The sequence below is a fragment of the Quercus lobata genome, chromosome 8, assembly GCF_001633185.2.
Source record: "Quercus lobata isolate SW786 chromosome 8, ValleyOak3.0 Primary Assembly, whole genome shotgun sequence".
Classification (NCBI taxonomy): domain Eukaryota; kingdom Viridiplantae; phylum Streptophyta; class Magnoliopsida; order Fagales; family Fagaceae; genus Quercus; species Quercus lobata.
In genome coordinates, this window is record NC_044911.1 from 65,204,181 (window position 1) to 65,211,718 (window position 7,538).

Genomic DNA, 7,538 nt, shown 5'->3' on the forward strand with positions numbered 1-7,538 from the left:
CCCAGTCGCCTTTCACGCATCACATAGAAGGGGCTACACTTCCTCGATGGTTCCAGCAGCCAACCTTCGCCATTTACAACGGTAAAACAGACCCTGTGGAGCATGTGAGTCAGTTCAACCAAAGGATGACTGTCCATTCTAAAAACGAGACGCTGATGTGCAAGATTTTCCCATCTAGCTTGGGACCAGTGGCAATAAGGTAGTTTAATGGCCTAAAGACGAATTCCATAGATTCGTATAGGCAGTTGACCCAAGCTTTTGGCTCCCGCTTCGTTACAAACAGTAGAGCTCCTCGGCCTTTGAGTGCTTTGTTGTCGCTATCCATGCATGATGGAGAAACTCTAAAGGCCTACTCAAACAGATATTGGGAGACATATAATGAAATGGAAGACAATTTTGACAATGTTGCCATTATCACCTTCAAAAATAGTCTCCCAGTCAATCACGACTTGAGGAAGTCTCTGATTGGCAAGCCCGCCACCAGTATGCACCAACTGATGGATCAGATCGATAAGTATAAACGAGTGGAGGAAGACCAGTTGCAGGGTAGAGGAAGAGAGAAGGTTATCCCTTAGGAGAGGAGGGATTTCAGGTCAGATCGATATAACAGCAACTGCCTGAAGAGAGATTTCGTAGGGCAACCTGGAATAACTAACGCATAGACTGTCAATACTATATTCTGAGAACCAGTACATCGGATGTTGGAGAAAATCAAGAATGAGCCATACTTTAGGTGGCCGAATAAGATGGCGGGAGAATCCATGAGGCGCGATCAAAACCTTTATTGCCAAAACCACCAGGACCATGGACATACCACAGAAAACTATAGGAACCTCTGGAACTACCTAGACCAGCTAGTCCGGGAAGGAAAGCTGAAGCACCTTCTACATCATTCCAGTAGTCATCAAGGCCAGACTCATTAGGAAGCCTGGAAGGATACTGCCCTAAGGCCACCCGCAGGGACGATCAACGTGATCGTGGCCGCACTAGGAAGAACAGGCACGCGCCTTTCACGAGTGTTATCGGTGGCTCAATTGCCTGCCGAGGAGTCCCAGCCAGGGCCAAAAAGGGCCAAAATGAACTTTCATCCCGTCTTGAGTTTTTCAGAATCGAGGACTACGATGTGAAAAGAGTGATGGTGGATGGCGGCAGTGCGGCCGAGGTTATATACCTTGACCTCTACAAGGGGCTGGGGTTAAAATCGGAGGACTTGATGCCCTATAGCTCTCCCCTAATGAGCTTCAACAGGAAGCTGGTCACTTCAAAGGGCATGATTAGGTTACCCATCCAGATCGGCCCAGAGATAGTGGAGGTGAACTTTATCGTGGTGGACACCTACTCCCCCTATACAGCCATCGTTTGTAGACCCTGGCTCCATACCTTAAGGGCTGTTGCTTCCTCATTGCATCGGAAGGTGAAATTCCCATCAGGGGACCAAGTTCTCGAAATCCGTGGTTGCCAATCCACGGCAAGGCAGTGTGTGGTGGTCGCTGTCTCACATCGGCTTGATGCGGAATCCTCGGCCTCTACTGAAAAGAATTTATAGCAATCAAGGGCCCCAGTTTCGCCCCCCAATACGACTGCCGAGGAGGCGAAATGCGAAGATCTGGAGAAGGTGATTATTGGTGGCGACTCGGAGAAGTTCTTTCGGGTAGGAGCTTAGCTGCCTCTTCAGGAGAAGGAGGAGTTGATTGAGTTTCTCAAAAGAAATATTGACATGTTTGCATGAGATGCCTGCGAAGCTCCCGGGATCGACCCAGCCTTCATTTGTCACCATCTCAATGTTAACCAGGCCATCACTCCCAAGAAGCAACCATCTTGTCGCCCATCAAGAGAGCACGCCGATGCGATTAGGGACGAAGTAATGAAGCTCAAGCGTGCAGGGGCTATCAAAGAGGTTTTTTACCTCGAATGGTTGGCTAACACCGTGGTGGTCAAGAAGAAAAGCGGAAAATGGCGGGTTTGTGTGGCCTTTACGGACCTAAATAAAGCATGCCCAAAAAGACCCGTTCCCCATGCCTCGGATAGACCAGCTGGTGGATGCAACGACAGGCCATCCTCGGATGAGCTTTTTAGATGGCTTTCAAGGCTATCATCAAATACCACAGGCACCGGAGGATCAGGAGAAGACAGCCTTCGTGACACCCACTGGGAACTACCACTACAAGGTGATGCCGTTCGGTCTGAAGAACGTAGGATCCACTTATCAAAGGATGATGACAAGAATGTTCGAGCCACAGTTGGGAAAGAGCATCGAAATCTATATCGTTGATATGGTGGTGAAGAGTAAAGTGGTGTCCGAGCATTTAGGAGACCTCGGTAGCACCTTTGGTGTCTTAAGGAAACATAAGCTGCGCCTAAATGCTTCCAAATGTTCATTTGGCGTGGGATCAGGCAAGTTTTTGGGTTATATGGTTACTCATAGGGGAATTGAGGTTAACCTCGACTAGATCAAGGCTATAAATGATCTAAAACCACCGCAAAATGCAAAGGAGGTCCAAAAGCTTACTGGGCTGATCACAGCCCTTAACCAATTCATTTTCAGGTCGGCAGATAGATGTAGACCGTTCTATCTCTTGATCAACAAGTGGAAAGGGTTTGAGTGGTCCGAGGACTGTATTGTGGCCTTCCAACAACTCAAGGAATACCTATCCCGGCCACCTATCATGTCTAGTCCCGAGGCCGATGAAGTCCTATACGCATATATTGTTATGGCCCCCCATGCCGTGAGCTTAGTGCTAATATGGGACGACAACGGCCTTCAAAAGCCAGTCTATTACGTGAGTAAGTCGCTACATGAAGCTGAGATCAGATACTTACCCCTAGAGAAGGCCATATTAGTCGTGGTCTATGCTACGCGAAAGCTTCCCCATTATTTCCAGGCCCACACAGTGGTTGTTCTAACGCAACTACCCTTGAAGTCCGTACTTCAGACCGCTAATTACACTGGAAGGATTGCCATATGGAACATAATTTTGGGAGCTTTTGACATCAAGTACATGCCTCGGACCTCCATAAAGGGCCAGGTCCTAGCTGACTTGGTGGCCGAATTGGTGAACCACCAGTAGAGATAGTAGCAAAGGAGTGGAACATGGATGGAAAATCGGTTGGAGTAATCTCTACCCCAGGACCCCCTTGCTGGAAGGTGTACGTTGATGGCGCAGCAAATCAAAGGGGGTTTGGAGTGGGGCTAGTCCTAATATCTCCTGAGAAGACTATCATAGAGAAATCCTTGAGACTTGGGTTCTCGGCCACAAACAACGAAGCCGAGTATGAGGCCTTGCTACGAGGAATTGCCATGGTGCAGAAAATGGGAGGAAAAGCAATGGAGGTGTTCTCGGACTCGAGGCTAGTAGTGGGACAGGTAAAGGAGAGTTAGAAGCCAGGGACGTAAGGATGCAAGAGTACTTAAGGCAGGTCAAACGCTTGCAGTCAGACTTCGATCTTTTCAGCCTGTCGCACGTCTCCAAAAGTGAAAACATACATGCAGATTCACTAGCCACGCTTGCTACCTCCTCGGCAGGGGGACTGCCTCGAATTATTCTTGTTGAGCATCTGGATAGAGCAAATGAAGTAGCCAAAGGAATGGTCCATGTCCATGAGGTTAGAGTGGGTCCTAGTTGGATGGACCCCATAGTGAGGTTCCTCAAAGATGATGTCCTGCCCGAGGAGAAATTAGAGGCTGAAAAAATACAAAGGAAAGCCCTTCAGTTCTAGTTGTCCGAGGATCACAAATTGTATAGAAGTTCCTATTCTGGGCCATATTTACTATGCATTCACCCAGAAGCATTAGAGTTACTGCTCAAAGAGCTGCACGAAGGGATTTGTGAGAGTTACACAGGAGGAAGATCTCTGTCGCACCAAGCCATTACCCGGGGAAGTGTGACCAGTGCCAAAGGTTTGCCCCAAACATTCATTAGCTAGGGGGGGTCCTCAACCCTTTGACTAGTCCATGGCCGTTCGCCTAGTGGGGCTTGGATATTGTAGGTCATTTTCCAAAGGCAGCAGGAAATAAGAGATATCTGCTGGTCGACACAGATTACTTCAACAAATGGGTCGAAGCTGAGCCATTGGCGAATATCAAAGATATGGCTGCTAAGAAATTCATTTGGAGAAACATTGTTACCCGATTCGGGGTCCCTCGTACCCTCATTTCAGATAATGGACTTAAATTTGACAGCAAGGCTTTTAGAAGATACTGCTGCGAACTAGGGATCACTAACAGGTACTCAACTCTAGCTTACCCTCAGGGAAATGGGCAGGCCGAGGTTGTCAACAAGGTCATAGTCAGTGGGCTTAAGAAGAGACTGGATGACGCCAAAGGAAGATTGGTGGAAGAGCTGCCGCATGTCTTATGAACTTATCGGACTACACCACGACGATCAACAGGGGAGACACCTTTTGCCATGACTTATGGGGCCGAGGCTGTTATCCCTCTAGAGGCAAACTTCCCAACGCTGAGGACGAACTCCTTCACCCTGAACAGCAATAATGAACTATTGGGGAAGAACCTAGACCTGATCGATGAACGAAGAGAAAAGGCAATGATCCAGTTGGCCTATTACCACTAGAAGCTCAAGTAGGGACATGATGCCAATGTAAAGCTTAGACCGTTAGCGCCAGGGGACTTAGTGCTGAGGAAAGTTGTGGGTGCTGCCAAGAACCCATCCTAGGGAAAGCTTGGACCCAATTGGGAAGGACCATACCGAATTACTTCAGTAGCGGGAATAGGAGCATACTACTTAGAAGACTTAGATGAAAAAGCTATACGTCATCCATGGAATGTAAATAACCTGAGAAGGTATTATTATTAATAGAAGCATTTCTCTAACTCAAATCTTAAGTCTATCATGGGTGTATGTCTTGCATTTTGGCAACCGTCTTAGTACTAGACAGAACCAAGGTCTTGCATGGTCCTTGGACTCAAACCTATGGGGAAACTAGCTACTTCAAGAAAAATCTAAGTACTAGACAGAACCAAGGTCTTGCATGGTTCTCAGACTCAAACCTATGGGGAAACTAGTTACTTCAAGAAAAATCTAAGTGTTAGACAGAACCAAAGTCTTGTATGGTCCTCGGACTCAAACTTATGAGGAAACTAGCTACTTTGAGAAAGGTCTAAGTACTAGACAAAACCAAGGTCTTGCATGGTCCTCGGACCCGAACTTGTGGGGAAACTAGTTACTTCAAGATTCGTAAAAGTTGTGAATATGGCCTAAGTACACGCTCGGTACCTCGGATCATAAACTCGGTCCCTGCCCCCTAAAAATGTGGGTAGACACAAACTAAGCGTCCTCGTAATGCCGGTGAGTTAGAATTTAAAGTTTTGATTTCAAATATGGTACGTACACCCGGCGGCAATAGTGTATATATAGAGCTTAAAGTTGAAATTAGTAGAATCATTTCCTTCGATTTAAAGTTCACCTTCTCTCATACCCTTTGTCAAGCAATTCATGGATGGATGGTGACGTTTTATTACCAAATGCTTAGTTCAATTTTTTAATAATTGGGATTGTAAAGCTGTTCATGAACAAAGCCATTCTTACCCATTAGGATAACTAATTCATGAGACACAAGGTTCACAGTAATAGCAGTAGCAGTGATGACAATAAACACATAGTGTAAAGAAAAAGGGAAGAAGAGAAAAGGAAGAAAGGAATTTCATACATATAGTCAAAAAATTTAACTACAACAATTCCAAGGTCCTTAAAAAAGAAAAGAAAAAAGAACTAACTAAAAAACTAAAGTAGAACTAATACAAAGGCTAGCCGGGTACTTCTTCAACTTTATCTTGACCCCTTCCTTGGGGAGCTGAGCAGGAGTGACCTTAAGACCCTTGGATCAACTGGGGGAACGGTCTGAAGGGGCTGAACTAAAAGAGCTGGCTCTTTGGCATGAGAGGCCTGAGCACCGGCAGTAGACTCAGCAGCTTCCTGGGGCGCTTCAGGATTCAAACTTCCATGCGTTTCTGTCACCCCAGGAAGCTCACCCCCCTCGGCTGGCTCATTAGGAGTGGTAACGGCCAGAGTAGCCTCAGGTCGAGCAGTCTCAGCCTCCTCTGGAGTACTCTCAGCCTCAGAGCTGGCAGGGGCGGTCTCACGGATGGTAGGAGGGTAGTATAACATCTCCACCTTCCACAGATCGGATGAAGCCTCAACCCTTGCTTGTTTGAGGGCTTCGTTCCAGACCTGGAAGCAGTAGAGCCTGCATACTCCAGGGATTTGAGCCTTGAGGGTGGCCTGGGTCTCAGCCACCCCCAAGTCATAAGCCTTCTCCTCGGCTTTCTCCTTGGAGCTCCTGACCTCCATCCTGGCGAATTCCGCCTCTGTCTTAGCCCTCAAGGTTTCGTCCTTGGCCCATTCCGCGATGCCCTTGGCCCCCTCCGCCTCAGACAGTTTCTTCTTTAAATCATTGATCTGCTCCTTGGTAACCTTCAACTATTCCTTGGCTTCGAGTAAGCGCCTTGTCTAGTCCTCAGCCTGTTTTTGGGTACCAGCCAGGCCTGCTTCAGTGCTGTCCCTGGCCTTGGTCATCTCCTTTATCTCCTTCCTGGCGTTCGAGAGATCAGCCTTGGAGTTTTTGAGGGTTCACGCAGCATCCAAACACTTGTCACACTCGAGCGCTAGGGACCTGCTCTGCTCCTTAGCATCTTCCTCTAGCCTATAAGTGGCCTAGACGACCTTCCAATTGGAACAAACACATGATAAGTGGGAAATTAAGGAACAAAAATCAACGGAGTCACAAGTGTTAGAAGTCTTACCATGCCCAAATACCTTTTAATGCTGAGGAAGACCTCCTACCTCCTCAGCTTCCCCAACTCGGCCATATCAATGGGGAGCAGCAGGGACCTCTCCAACGCGTCGGCCACGTAAATGCCTTCATCGCCTCGGAAGTCCCTTAGGGAGGTGTCGTCCATCGATGGCTCCCCATGAAGCATTGGGGCAGGAAGCCAAGCCTGGGGCGCGGGTTGAGCATTGACCTCTTTTTCCTGGCCTTGATGCCCAATCTTTAATTGCTTTGAAGCCCGCGGGGCTTCATTTTCCTCCCGAGAGGAGCGAGATTTCCCTCCATCCACGGGGTCCTTGCCTTTGGCAGCCCTCTTCCTTTTTGGATCGGTGGGCTCGGGCCGAGGAGGTATAGTCGATTGGGGGGGAGGAGGAAGCTTGGATCGAGGAGATGATGGTTGTAGTTAGACGGAAGACGACCTGGTCTGGGTAGGCTGAGGCTAGGGTGGAGGAGGAGGAAGCTTGGATTATAGCTTCCCGGGTGCATCCTTCCCCGGCTGGCCCTCAATCAGGTCGAACAGGCTGGTTGGGGGTTTTCTTTTAAAGCCCATTTCAGCTTGAGAAGACGTCCCTACTGACAGAAAATCCGCTACGGTCAAATCAGGGTCGCCCAAATCACCAGAGGGATCCTCGGATAGATCGACTTGATCAAATGCACCAAAGTCTTCCTCGGACGGACCCAAATCACCCTCGGCCTCCGTTGCTGGTGGGATGAAGAAGGGCCTGCCAATGGGACGCCTTCCGAGATGGGAG